This window comes from Hyperolius riggenbachi, chromosome 12, assembly GCF_040937935.1.
Source record: "Hyperolius riggenbachi isolate aHypRig1 chromosome 12, aHypRig1.pri, whole genome shotgun sequence".
NCBI classification, from domain to species: domain Eukaryota; kingdom Metazoa; phylum Chordata; class Amphibia; order Anura; family Hyperoliidae; genus Hyperolius; species Hyperolius riggenbachi.
Genome location: NC_090657.1, coordinates 158,311,588 through 158,325,664, shown reverse-complemented (window position 1 = coordinate 158,325,664; position 14,077 = coordinate 158,311,588).

Sequence of the window (14,077 nt, the reverse complement as noted above, 5' to 3'; positions counted from 1 at the left end):
TGGGGGTGGTGATGTTTGTAAACAAAGTGACTGCGGACATTGATCGATAGATTAATTCACACGGCAGAGACTATGCTGCTAACAATTTGACTATGGGAGAGAGGTCAGCTTTATTCCACCTCAGCCAACAAAGAGATATAATTTTAAAACCTGCTGATAAGGGCAGGGCCCTGGTAGTCATGGACTATGGAGACTATGAGGCAGATATACTACCCCAACTTTCTGATAAAGAAGTCTATAAACAACTACCAAGTAACCCCGCCCCCCACCTTAAAGAGAATCTGTACTCTAAAATTCTTACAATAAAAAGCATTCCATTCTATTCATTATGTTCTCCTGGGCCCTCTGTGCTGTTTCTGCCACTCCCTGCTGCAATCCTGGCTTGTAATTGCCTGTTTTAGGCAGTGTTTACAAACAAAAGACATGGCTGCTAACCAGAGTGTGATAGGCTGAGAGGAGAGCTTGGAGAGGGTGTGTAAAGCTTCTGCCTGTTACAAGCAGTGCTGCACATTCCAGCCTGAGCCCGACAGAGGAAAGAAGATTATTACAGAGACAGTGCAACTAGAAAAGGCTGCAGTATGCCAGAGCACATTAGAACAGGTATAGGAACTTATAGGATAGAAGAAAGAAGGCTCAACATTTTGTTACAGAGTCTCTTTAAGACTGTTTTACGCAGCATTTTGGACAGTGCTGTCCAACAGGTGATCACCAGGGACCTGAGTGACTATTTGTTACACATCCAATTACTCCAGTTTTATATACCCTGCCTAATAGGCCTGAACGATTTTATGAAAAGATTGAATTGCACGAGTTCTGTCAGAAATTGTGATTTCGATTTGATCCACGATTTTGTGCACTGTCCCGGGCCTGGCCACAAGGATCAGTTTGCGTGAGCAGCGCCAGCAATCTAGAGCCTTTCCCTTAGTTCTGTGAGAGTCCGCAGGGCAGGCTATGGCCAGTTATCAAGCCTGGTTGGTGTGGAACCACAGTTTGGCTTATGAATAATATCACCAGGGCCAGTTCTAGACTTTTTTTGCCGCCTGAAGCAAACTTGTGGGGATGCAAAGAATTGTCAGTTAAGAAGGCAATATCATATCAGACGCTGTGCACACTGCAGCTGCCATATAATTATTCGAAGTAAAAACAAACAAGTCCTGAAAGCTACCAACAATCCAAAGAAGCTTAGGACAACATAATCAACTAAAAACTAGACTTTTCACTTATCTGGACACCCCTGGCATAACCACCTTAACCAGGCAATCATCATACAATATAGATTGTACAATTTTGCCACAGAATATGAGCAATCAGATTGAATAAAACAGACAGTTTAGGCGAGATATATGGAAAAGGCAAGATTGTACAGTCGGGATCACTTGATATATGGGCAGTCATACACCAGCTTCTCACCCTCAGCGAGCTGTCCTCCCCTCCGCTGTTGCCCCTAGTTGAGCCGGTCCTTGTGACGTCATGGACTGTGTCTCCTCTGGGCAGGATTGGCAGGCGGCAGCTGGTGTCTGATAGGTGTCCCGGGGCTTAGTGTCACGTTGTGGGCATTCTCTCCCACAGGTAGACCATAAAGTCTCTGAAGCTTGGACTGGTGGGTGCTGGGCTGAGCGGAGTGACTTCGGGGGTCCAACGCGGTAGATAGAAGTGTGGGCGGAGCCGGGCACCTTCTCTTCTGTCACTTTACCACCCATCTGAGAACGGCTGTGGTCTAATAAGGCGGCAGCACTGTCACACAACACAGGGATGAGCGAGGAGGAGGTGGCTGCTTCTCCGTCTCTTCTTTTTTTTCCCATGTTACATTTCGCGCACTAGGTGGAAGGAGATGGTAAAAGCAGCTAAGCCATCGCTACTTAAACGGAGCGGCAAGCTTTAAATGGACTGTGTGGCTGAACTGTTACACTGTAGCACAGCGGGAGGGATATCGACAGAAATCGCCGCTCTGACGATCACGGACTCAAAATGATAAATCTTTCAGGCCTACTGCCTAAGGTCCACAAGAACTCTGAAAGACCCCCGGGACGTCCCATAGTGGCGGGCATAGAGTCGATTTTCAGCCCGTGTGCCACACTATTGGACAAAGTGCTGTCCCCACTGGTACAGACCATACCATCCTATATTCGATCCGAAGGTATCCGGGCATGTCTCGAATTGGCTGAATCGGCTGGGACATACACACAGCAGCAATTATCTTTCTTCAGTACTTTGTTACACTTTGTACTGGAGAACAACCATTTTCTTTTTAAGGAGACTTTATCTCCAGCTACGAGGGACAGCTATGGGATCCAATGTGGCACCATCCTTTGCAGCGGTATTCATGCACCACTTTGAGAGCCGTTACGTCTACACTAATGAATTGTACGCCAAGCACTGTGGCGCTTGGTGGCGTTTCATTGACGACATATTTGTGGTGTGGCAGGGCGACAATGGATCCCTTCTGTCCTTTCACGATGACCTCAACCGATTCCATGCCAACATAAAGTTTGAAATCACATGATCAGTTGGAGTTGAATTTTCTGGATACCACAATCAGACGACATGGAGACATCCTGGTATCAGACTTTTATCAGAAACCAACTGATCGCAATCAGTTACTCCACTTGAGAGTTTTCACCCACCTGCTGTCTACTGTTCAGTAGCAAGGAGCGAATTGCTCCGGGTGGATAGAATTATTACCGATCAAGGGGTTCTTCAAAGTAGGAAGCAGCAGATGGCTGATAAACTCTCAGAGCGGGGGTATCCACCTGAGCTCATCCGGGAGGTACGTGATGAGATTTCTTGCCCCCAGGGGGACATTGGAACAATGAAGGCCAACCGTGGAGCGACGCTGCCCTTTGTCTGCCAGTTTCACAGTCTCTCCAATAGTCATAGTGTGCATTAAGAAACACTGGCACATACTGGACAGCACATATAAAGAGATACCTGAATTTTGCTCACCGCCAATACCTGCCTACAGACGCAATGAGACTGTAGGGAGCAGATTGGTGAGGGCTGACATTCCTCCCATTGTGTTTGAGACTACCAGTTTTCTGGGTCCGAGACATAAAGGTTCATTCCCATGCCTCTCATGCAGTGGGTGCCAACATATGATTAAACATATGATTAAAGGATCTACTTTTGGGGACAACTTTCAGATCAGACATTTCCTCACCTGCCAGAGCTCCTTTGTTGTATTGTTGACTTGCCCTTGCGGCTTGAGATACATAGGGGAGACCACACAAATGGTGCGTGATCGCATCTGTCAACATAGGAGCTCTGTCAGGGGGGAACCTCTGATCTTCCAGTAGCGAGACACTGTAGATCCATGGGCCACAGAGATGTGGATCTCAAGTTCATGGCTATAGACCATATACCCAAACCAAGGAGGGGGGGGGAGAGAGATCGGGTTCTGCTTCTTAAAAAAGAGGGAGGTCATGTGGATCCATAAACTGGGGTCCCTACACCCACATGGGTTAATTAGGGACTTCGACCAGCACTTATACCTATGTCATTTTTTTCAGATTGTATTTGATGTGATTCATATGGATTGGATGACGCGGACTGGACACATATACAGAAAATTGAATTATGGACTGATACTTATAAGATAAGTGTGAAACCAACACTTATTGCTTGATATTTACACTGCTGATTTGTTTGCTTTTTAGTTTCTTGTTTGCTTCCTTGTTAACTCTGATGGGTGGATACCTGTCATGTGTGGGCAGGTATAAATTTGAATGTATTGCATCTGTTCATTTGGCACTGAGGAAGGTTGGGGGCAACCGAAACGTCTGCCTGTATCATATTGTTTGCTGAATAAAATAGCCGTGCGCTACAACTTCTCGCTTCGTTCTTATATGACCCTGAGGGATTGGGCTCCCTCACTCGCGGGCACATGTAAAAATACAATAAAAATACGCGTTACCGCATATCTACGCGTGCGGAATGCGCACCCACCCACTCAACAGGAGACGCTGGTCAAAATCTCCCCAACAAAATGTATATGACCTGCCAGTATGTCAGTTAGGACAGGCAGCATTTTGAGAGGAGGGGGGATTAATCATGGCTGTTTTATGCCTATTTAGGGAGATACCTCATTTTGAGCATAAAAAAATATAAAGGTTATAAAGGAAAAATCAACATAAAAGTAAACATTAAAAATCAATGTGATGAGAAAAATAATTAATAGACAATAGTACACTAGTAATAAAAGAGATAGAAATGATGAATAGTGTAAAACATAACATAAGACCATTAGACCAATAAAAATAGTAAATTAGTACATTCAATAGTAATTATAAAAATAACTCAAATGTGCAAAATGGCAAATGAATGATTTATACACTGCGAAGGATTGTTGGGCATGGCCCCATGTACAGTTTTAGACTGGGTGGTTTAAAAGTTTAAAAAGTCTAAAACTCAAATGGTCTAAAAGTTGGATGGGTCTAACAGAAAAAAAAGTGAAAACATGGCAAGGAATGGGTATAAAGCCATAATTATATAATAAAAGACACATTAAATATAAACACCACCACAAATATACATAAACATATGAATAAAAGAGAGGACCATAAAAAAGGAAAATCATTAATATAGTCTTTCTAGCTACTCGTTGAGGCCGCTAGGTGTGAGGGTATTTAGTAACTGGATCCAGTACATTTCGCGTTTTTTCAAATTGTCAAAGGCATCTGGGAGTGCATGGTTAATGGTTTCGATTAGGGTGATACAGAACAAATCTGGGTTGCTATTGTGCACGGTGGTGAAGTGTCTCGACAGGCTGTGTATTGGGAAGTTGTTGAGAAAGTTTCTTTTGTGCTGACCAACCCTACTCCGCACTTTTTGTGTGGTGCGGCCTACATATTGCAGCTGGCAGGGACAAGAAATAAGGTAAATGACATATGAAGAATCACAGGTAATGGGGTCTTTAATTTTAAATTCTACTTTGGTAGATGCAGATTTGAAGATAGTCGTGGTTGAGACAAATTGACATGCTTGGCATCTGCAGTTATGACAAGGGGCGGAGCCTGGTTGTTTCAATTTTAGTGTTTTTGCGATGGCGGTGGGGTGTGAGCGTAGTCAGCTCGGGGCCAAAATGTTCTTAAGATTGGGAGCCCTTCTGAATGTTAGGGCTGGGTGTTTGGTAGAAGAGGTCAAAGGTAGGGGTCCTGTAAGAGGATTTCCCATCTATTTTGGAGGATGTTACGGATCTCTTTATGTTGGGCACTGAATCTGGTGATGAATCTATGGGCTTGATTCACAAAGCGGTGCTAACAGTTCGCACGCTGGTGAAAAGCCCTTTATCACGCCTAAACTCAGTTTAGCTGTGATAAGTTTAGGCGTGATAAGTTTAGGCGTGATAAGTTTAGGCGTGATAAGTTTAGGCGTGATGAGTTTAGGCGTGATGAGTTTAGGCGTGATGAGTTTAGGCGTGATACGTTTAGGCGTGATACGTTTAGGCGTGATACGTTTAGGCGTGATACGTTTAGGCGTGATACGTTTAGGCGTGATACGTTTAGGCGTGATACGTTTAGGCGTGATACGTTTAGGCGTGATACGTTTAGGCGTGATACGTTTAGGCGTGATACGTTTAGGCGTGATAACTATAGCACCAACTGGGTTAGCACCGCAGTGCACAGCTGATCAAAAGTTTTGCGCTAGCAAAGTCTGGTGCACTTCGCATAGAGTTTAATGGCGCTGCTTTGCGTGCGGGACTTTGCGCGCAATCTAAACTTATCACGCCTAAACTGGCTTTTCACCAGCGTGGTGCAATGGTTATCACGCCTAAAGTCTCTAACTGGGTTAGCACCGCTTTGTGAATCGAGCACTTGGTGTTGTAGTACTGGTTGTGGACTGGTTTACTGAGTTAATCTGTGTATTTTTGGGTTGGGTGTAACAAAGGTCCCTAGAGTACCATCTGTGCGGTTCCTGGGCACAACTATAACTAATGACCTAATGGGGGCAGAACACCACCAACATTTAAAGGAAATATCAGCAGAGGTAGTTGTTCTTGCGCCAAATGAAAAAAAATTGGTATGCGGAAGAAGCTGCGGACTAGCTGCTACACCGCCACCATAGAGTCCATTCTTTGCTCCTCAATCATTGTCTGGTATGCTTGTGCGACGGCCAGCGACAGGTGTAAACTGCAGAGTCATTACTGATGTGGAGAGGATTATTGGATCTCTCATGCCACCTCTGACCAGCTTCTAAATCACCACCATAGAGTCCATTCTCTGCTCCTCAATCATTAAGCCATATCATCAAAATATAGAGCAAACTAAATTTATCCATCTCCATGGACAATACTAACACAGTTTCAAACAGAAAAAGCACCTATGGTTCATAATCCAAGCAATCACAACTGCATGTAGCAAAAAGTAAGTATAATTTTTATTTAAGACATATCCAATAATAAAAACAACTGAATCTCCAGCATAAGGTGAGAGGGGATACGTGAATAATAGACAATTGGGTAATAAATATACAGCGCTGATGAGGCAAGTGTCTAAACAGTATGTCACATTGCACAGTTTACTGAACAGCGTCTACTCCTAAATATGACTATCTCAGTAACGTACACAGTATGGCTGTCAGAAAAACAAAGTGAAATGAACTCCTCACCGTTCCAAAAGCACTGCCCCTCTGCACACTCGCCGGAGAAAAAAAGGACCTCACATGTATCGCACCACCTACGGTGCTTCTTCGGAGATAAAACATTAAAAAAAGACCCGTCTTAAATATAACGCTGACATCCGCCGAACAATCCAGGAGGCGTGGCCACACCCCCTATGCGTCACTCCGCTACGCAACCTCGAGGTCCCATAGACTGAGCGGCGCACACCCGATGATGCTGTATGCAGAGGGTCAGTGCCTACGTCCGGCCGGAAGAAAATATATAATAAATTAAACAGCTACATGCTGAAAGGCGATTGCTACGATAATAGTAATCATAACATGCAAAATTATTAATAAATACAGAAGCATGTGGGACTAACAATGAATATATATATATCCCACTAAGCGCCACCATGTGGCCAGAATTAATATGAACACACAAAGATCTATACACCGTCATCATTGAGCATTCAGGACATCTGGTGGTCAAAAATTATATAGCACCCATGATTCAAATGAAAATATACACATTATATAAAAATCTGTGTGTAATTATACCCACAAAGGGAGCAATAAATTACTCAATAAAGTGCAATAGTGCAATTAATAATGTAAATAATTATTGAAATATTTATCAAAAAAAAAAAAAAAATTATCATGCAAATTCATGAAGTGAAGAAAAGTGTCTTGTGCTTGAGCTTGATTGTAGATCCCGGTGATATCCCAACTGGATACTACAGCTAAATACCACGTGTAGAAAAATGTAGAAATCCTAAAACCTGATAAACAATACAAGCCTCAGTAAATCCAGTTGAAACCTTGAAAACTACAAGATACTGACAATATATGGTGATAATAAAGTGCCGACCTTCGTGCAAACTTAGCCTAAAGTGATATAGTGCAAATCAGTGCAAAATCAGACTCCAACAGTCGGTACTTACCTACCGACATATGGGAGAGCAAAAAAAGTGCAAGCTAATGTCAGTACTCACTTCTGACAATTGAAACCAAGTGTGAACACTAAAGTGATCAAGTGCTTAAAAAATTTTGCTCATGTCATACTCCCAAATGACATGGGCAAAGTGATAAAAATTGTGCAAGCCTCCACAAACGCAGTCAATCTACCATTAACCAATGTATCCTGCCAACGTGAACCACCACACATCTTACAAAAGAGCCCCTACTCCGAAGTGCAATTATGTCTTAAAAATACTCACTGATCATAAACTCCTATATAAACATACACATCAACATGGTGATACGTGGGCATCTCGACAATCAATTTTAATTATTAAATGGCAGTGTCATCAATTGAGATATACATATTAACCTGTAGATAACAAAAGAGAGTTAATTAGTATGATAACGCTATACACTCAAGTAGGAACACATGCCAGGAATGAACATATTCTATTGAGGCAAAAAACATGAAAAGCTGGCATCCTCATTAAGACCCTTAGGACTCTTGGTTTGTAATTTATATATCCAACGTAATTCAGCACGTAACAGCTTGTTAACCACATCACCACCTCTATTATCAATCCTAATTGTTTCAAGGCCACAAAATAACCAATCCCTGAGAAACCCTTGATGTACATTCAAAGCATGAGTAGCCAGTGTCGTGAGTGTTTTTCCTCGTTCTCTGTCCCTGGCAGCTAGTTTGACAACCGATTGATGCTTCTGTAATCGAGTCTTCAGGGCATTCTTTGTCTGGCCAATATACTGCCAGCCACAAGGGCACTGCATCATATAAATGACAGCTCGAGTTTTGCAATTAATGAAATTATTAATATAGAAACTTTTGCCGTTGTGGCGATTTTTAACTATCCTCGTAGTTCTCATATTGGGACAGACACTACATGAACCACACGGGTGACTACCCTTAGTTGTCTTACTCATACTTGGTTGTTGAAAATGACTGTGACACAATATTGTTTTTAAGGTTGGTGCTCTCTTAGCCGTGAGACTCGGATGGTCTGTCAAAAATGGTCTAATGTCAGAATCTAATTTTAGGACATGTACATCAAGGGTCTCTCAGGGATTGGTTATTTTGTGGCCTTGAAACAATTAGGATTGATAATAGAGGTGGTGATGTGGTTAACAAGCTGTTACGTGCTGAATTACGTTGGATATATAAATTACAAACCAAGAGTCCTAAGGGTCTTAATGAGGATGCCAGCTTTTCATGTTTTTTGCCTCAATAGAATATGTTCATTCCTGGCATGTGTTCCTACTTGAGTGTATAGCGTTATCATACTAATTAACTCTCTTTTGTTATCTACAGGTTAATATGTATATCTCAATTGATGACACTGCCATTTAATAATTAAAATTGGTTGTCGAGATGCCCACGTATCACCATGTTGATGTGTATGTTTATATAGGAGTTTATGATCAGTGAGTATTTTTAAGACATAATTGCACTTCGGAGTAGGGGCTCTTTTGTAAGATGTGTGGTGGTTCACGTTGGCAGGATACATTGGTTAATGGTAGATTGACTGCGTTTGTGGAGGCTTGCACAATTTTTATCACTTTGCCCATGTCATTTGGGAGTATGACATGAGCAAAATTTTTTAAGCACTTGATCACTTTAGTGTTCACACTTGGTTTCAATTGTCAGAAGTGAGTACTGACATTAGCTTGCACTTTTTTTGCTCTCCCATATGTCGGTAGGTAAGTACCGACTGTTGGAGTCTGATTTTGTACTGATTTGCACTATATCACTTTAGGCTAAGTTTGCACGAAGGTCGGCACTTTATTATCACCATATATTGTCAGTATCTTGTAGTTTTCAAGGTTTCAACTGGATTTACTGAGGCTTGTATTGTTTATCAGGTTTTAGGATTTCTACATTTTTCTACACGTGGTATTTAGCTGTAGTATCCAGTTGGGATATCACCGGGATCTACAATCAAGCTCAAGCACAAGACACTTTTCTTCACTTCATGAATTTGCATGATAATTTTTTTTTTTTGATAAATATTTCAATAATCATTCACATTATTAATTGCACTATTGCAATTATTGCTCCCTTTGTGGGTATAATTACACACAGATTTTTATATAATGTGTATATTTTCATTTGAATCATGGGTGCTATATAATTTTTGACCACCAGATGTCCTGAATGCTCAATGATGACGGTGTATAGATCTTTGTGTGTTCAAATTAATTCTGGCCACATGGTGGCGCTTAGTGGGATATATATATATATATATATATATATATATATATATATATATATTCATTGTTAGTCCCACATGCTTCTGTATTTATTAATAATTTTGCATGTTATGATTACTATTATCGTAGCAATCGCCTTTCAGCATGTAGCTGTTTAATTTATTATATATTTTCTTCCGGCCGGACGTAGGCACTGACCCTCTGCATACAGCATCATCGGGTGTGCGCCGCTCAGTCTATGCGACCTCGAGGTCGCGTAGCGGAGTGACGCATAGGGGGTGTGGCCACGCCTCCTGGATTGTTCGGCGGACGTCAGCGTTATATTTAAGACGGGTCATTTTTTTAATGTTTTATCTCCGAAGAAGCACCGTAGGTGGTGCGATACATGTGAGGTCCTTTTTTTCTCCGGCGAGTGTGCAGAGGGGCAGTGCTTTTGGAACGGTGAGGAGTTCATTTCACTTTGTTTTTCTGACAGCCATACTGTGTACGTTACTGAGATAGTCATATTTAGGAGTAGACGCTGTTCAGTAAACTGTGCAATGTGACATACTGTTTAGACACTTGCCTCATCAGCGCTGTATATTTATTACCCAATTGTCTATTATTCACGTATCCCCTCTCACCTTATGCTGGAGATTCAGTTGTTTTTATTATTGGATACGTCCTAAATAAAAATTATTACTGATGCGGAGAGGATCATTGGATCTCCCCTGCCACCTCTCAAACTCTACACGGGAAAGTGATGTGCAATCTTGCGCTAAGGAACAGTGGATAGGTGGCAATTTACACTACTTTAGCAGCTCCTCTACCCCGGTTGAAGGGTAGAAAGGTTGCTATAGAAATTAAAAAGAAAAAAAAAAAAAAGATGGAGGAGCGCTCAGTAATGTATTAACCTTTTATTATTTTAAAAGTGCAACATTAAAGACACTTACTAGACAGTAGTGTGTGATGAGCTTATAAGAATTGAAACCAATGTTATCTTCTCGGGGCAGCCTGTTCCTCCTGTGTGGCCAACAGGTGGTCAATCCAGATGTCAAATGGACCGCAGGTGCCTCCATCAGGAAATAACGTGTGCCTCAATAGGCTAACTGTTAACAAAGGTTAATGCGCTACAGAGAACTCCTAAAAATTTTTCTCTCAGAAGTGGCTGGATAATGTAATGGTTAAGGGCTCTGCCTCTGACACAGGAGACCAGGGTTCAAATCTCGGCTCTGCCTGTTCAGTAAGCCAGCACCTATTCAGTAGGAGACCTTAGGCAAGTCTCCCTAACACTGCTACTGCCTATAGAGCACGTCCTAGTCCATCGTTTGATAATTTCCAACATGTCCCATGTGCTTCTTTTGAGACGAGTACTGCACAAAATCGATCCCTTTATTGATCGGAAGCAGAAATTGAACGATAGGAAATTTCAAAGTGCGTACACAACATCCAATTTTGATTGTACATTTTTTCCAAGTTCATGTAGTATCAGGGCCAACAGATCTTGAATACTACGAGCAGATTGTGCAGGTAATCCCTCATACCACATGAAGGTGGTAAAATGAGCCAATCAAGACTTGCAGTCCGATTGGTTAAAGCCTCTTTCCCTCCTGTTTTCCCTTCCCACACCTCTGTTTCTCTCCAATTGGCCAATATTTCTCATGCTGAGACAATGCACTTTCTATAGTGAAGGGCAGGCAAATCAGGCAGAGGAGACTAAGGGAGGAAATTACATCAGAATTGGCTTCAAAATAGCCACACCTAAAATGGGAAATGCTTAGAAGGAATTTTTCTTTTTTTTACTGTAGAAAAATACTAAAATCAAAACGTGGACAGTGCAATACATATGTTATGTAAGTAGAGCAAGTAATATATAAGTAGATAAATACTTGCTCTACTTATATGTGTTTTTTTTCCTGAGATAGTATGGCTGACAGATCCTCTTTAACAGCCAGTCCCAGAGCCCCCCAGGTTAAAGGGCCCAGACACACTGCGGGTGATTTACTACCAGGTGAGGAGACTGGACTACATGTCCCAGCAAATCAGACACTTGGCAAACAGGCAATCACTTCAACAGTTTAATGACAAAACATGAGCAGTAAAAGAATGACAAGATAGACATTATCCCACAAACCAACCAAGAGAACAGCCACAGGAGACATGCTGGCCCAAGAGCAGTGCAGCCTGGGAAATGTTACCCAGCATGCACTGAGAACTCTCCAGTAATGTACATATGTTACAGAAGAGGCCACACAGAGCACAGCTCCTCCCATTAACAGATCTTCGCATACTCACAGGTACCTAAATTACAAATATACAAAAATCTTCATCTTTATTGTAAGTTACAGCAACCCCATGGAGGCAGCACAGAAGCATTACAGAAAGATGCCCCCCATTCTGGCTACGGCTTCTCCATACAGAAGGGTTACTACAGGAGACACACAGTGAAATATAGGAGAAAGCAGTCAATTATTCAAGATACCCACTTTTATAGTAATTTTCCTGGTTTCAGCATCAGAAATACTTTCTATCTCTATATATTGCTGTATATGGAATGTAGCCCCACCCTGCCAGTGATGTCACAGCCTAGGCTGATTAGCTATGCAGAATCTCATCCCAGAGCATTCTCCATTTAGTTTGGAATTCTCGGTAAACAAACGTTCCGCAGAGGTGCACCTGACAGGACTAAATGCGCCGACACCTGTGATAAATTTCTGAATGTAAATCTGGGAGAGGAAAGATTTTACAATGGGCAAACACTGACTAAATCTACAAATCAATACTGTAAACAATAAAAGCAATTTGTCATTTTCACTCCAGTCCCTGTTTAATGATCTCTGCTTCCCCTGGCCATACTGTCACTTCTACTGTAGTAAATCTCCTATTATCCTGTCTGCAGCCCTTATATATAATCAGCTGTACTGGAAACGATTGTTTACTGCAGCGATTGCTGCGTCTGTGGCTTGGCTAGATACGTTGCAATCTATTCACTCTTCTGTGCAGGGTGCGGTCCACCCAACACAATCTATACTGTTATATTCATAGCGTGGGATTGCACACAGATTGTACAGATATAGTCTAATGTATGGCCATCCCTGATCACCCGATACAGCTGACCTCACATAACGGCAGCAGATGCATACAGCGCCCCCTAGAGGTGAATGATCTTCATCCAACTGCTCGGGGGAAGGAATTCTCTGCGACTCTGAACTAGGGATGGACAATAAGATTCAAATAAATACATGTTGATGCAAATGTTTATGATAAGCGTATGGAAACATATGCAGCTTGAAAAAGGAGCAACCCAATACCACCCTTGTGAATGTGATTCATCTGTTTTCAAGCTGCATACATTTCATTAAATTATCCTAGAAATTTGCATCAACTCAGAATTACCCATCTGCAATCTCACTTGCCATATCTACTCTGAAATCAATTCCTTTATGTCACACGAGTTCAGAATGACTTCAGAGTAAGTGAGAAGTATCTGATTGCTTCCAGCAAGTTTTCTTGAAATATCACAATTCTTATTTAGGAAAATATCTGCCAGCTCCATACACACGTGTCTGCTGTCATCGGAAATGGTCAGGCGATAATCGTTTTTTAAAATGTCCAAACAGTAAAATACAGGGTTGACCGTCCATGCTGACCAATCTGTCATGGCAGATCTCGACGACAATTACTGTTAATTGTTTTTACCACACAAGGTCAAACAATCGAACCATTTAAAATACTCGTGTGTTGCGACATTCCAGATCCTCATTTTTGCACTTCAGGTAACGTGTGTCTACGATGAATTCAAATGCGCACCAACGTCATTGGCTTGTTGCTAACCATCAGGGGCACTCGTTTTCCAATGACCGCAGTTGCACGTGTGTACAGAGCTTAAAGGGATACTGTAGGGGGGGGGGGGGGGGGGAGGGGGGGTCGGGGGAAAATGAGCTGAACTTACCCGGGGCTTCTAATGGTCCCCCGCAGACATCCTGTGCCCGTGCAGGCACTCTCTAATGCTCCGGCCCCGCCTCCGGTTCACTTCTGGAATTTCTGACTTTAAAGTCAGAAAACCACTGCGCCTGCGTTGCCGTGTCCTCGATCCCGCTGATGTCATGAAGAGCGCACAGCGCAGGCCCAGTATGGTCTGTGTCTGCGCAGTACACTTCTGGTGACATCAGCGGGAACGAGGACATGGCAACGCAGGCGCAGTGGTTTTCTGACTTTAAAGTCAGAAATTCCAGAAGTGAACCAGAGGCGGGGCCGGAGCATTGGGGAGTGGCTGCGCCAACACAGGATGTCTGCGGGGGACCATTAGAAGCCCCGG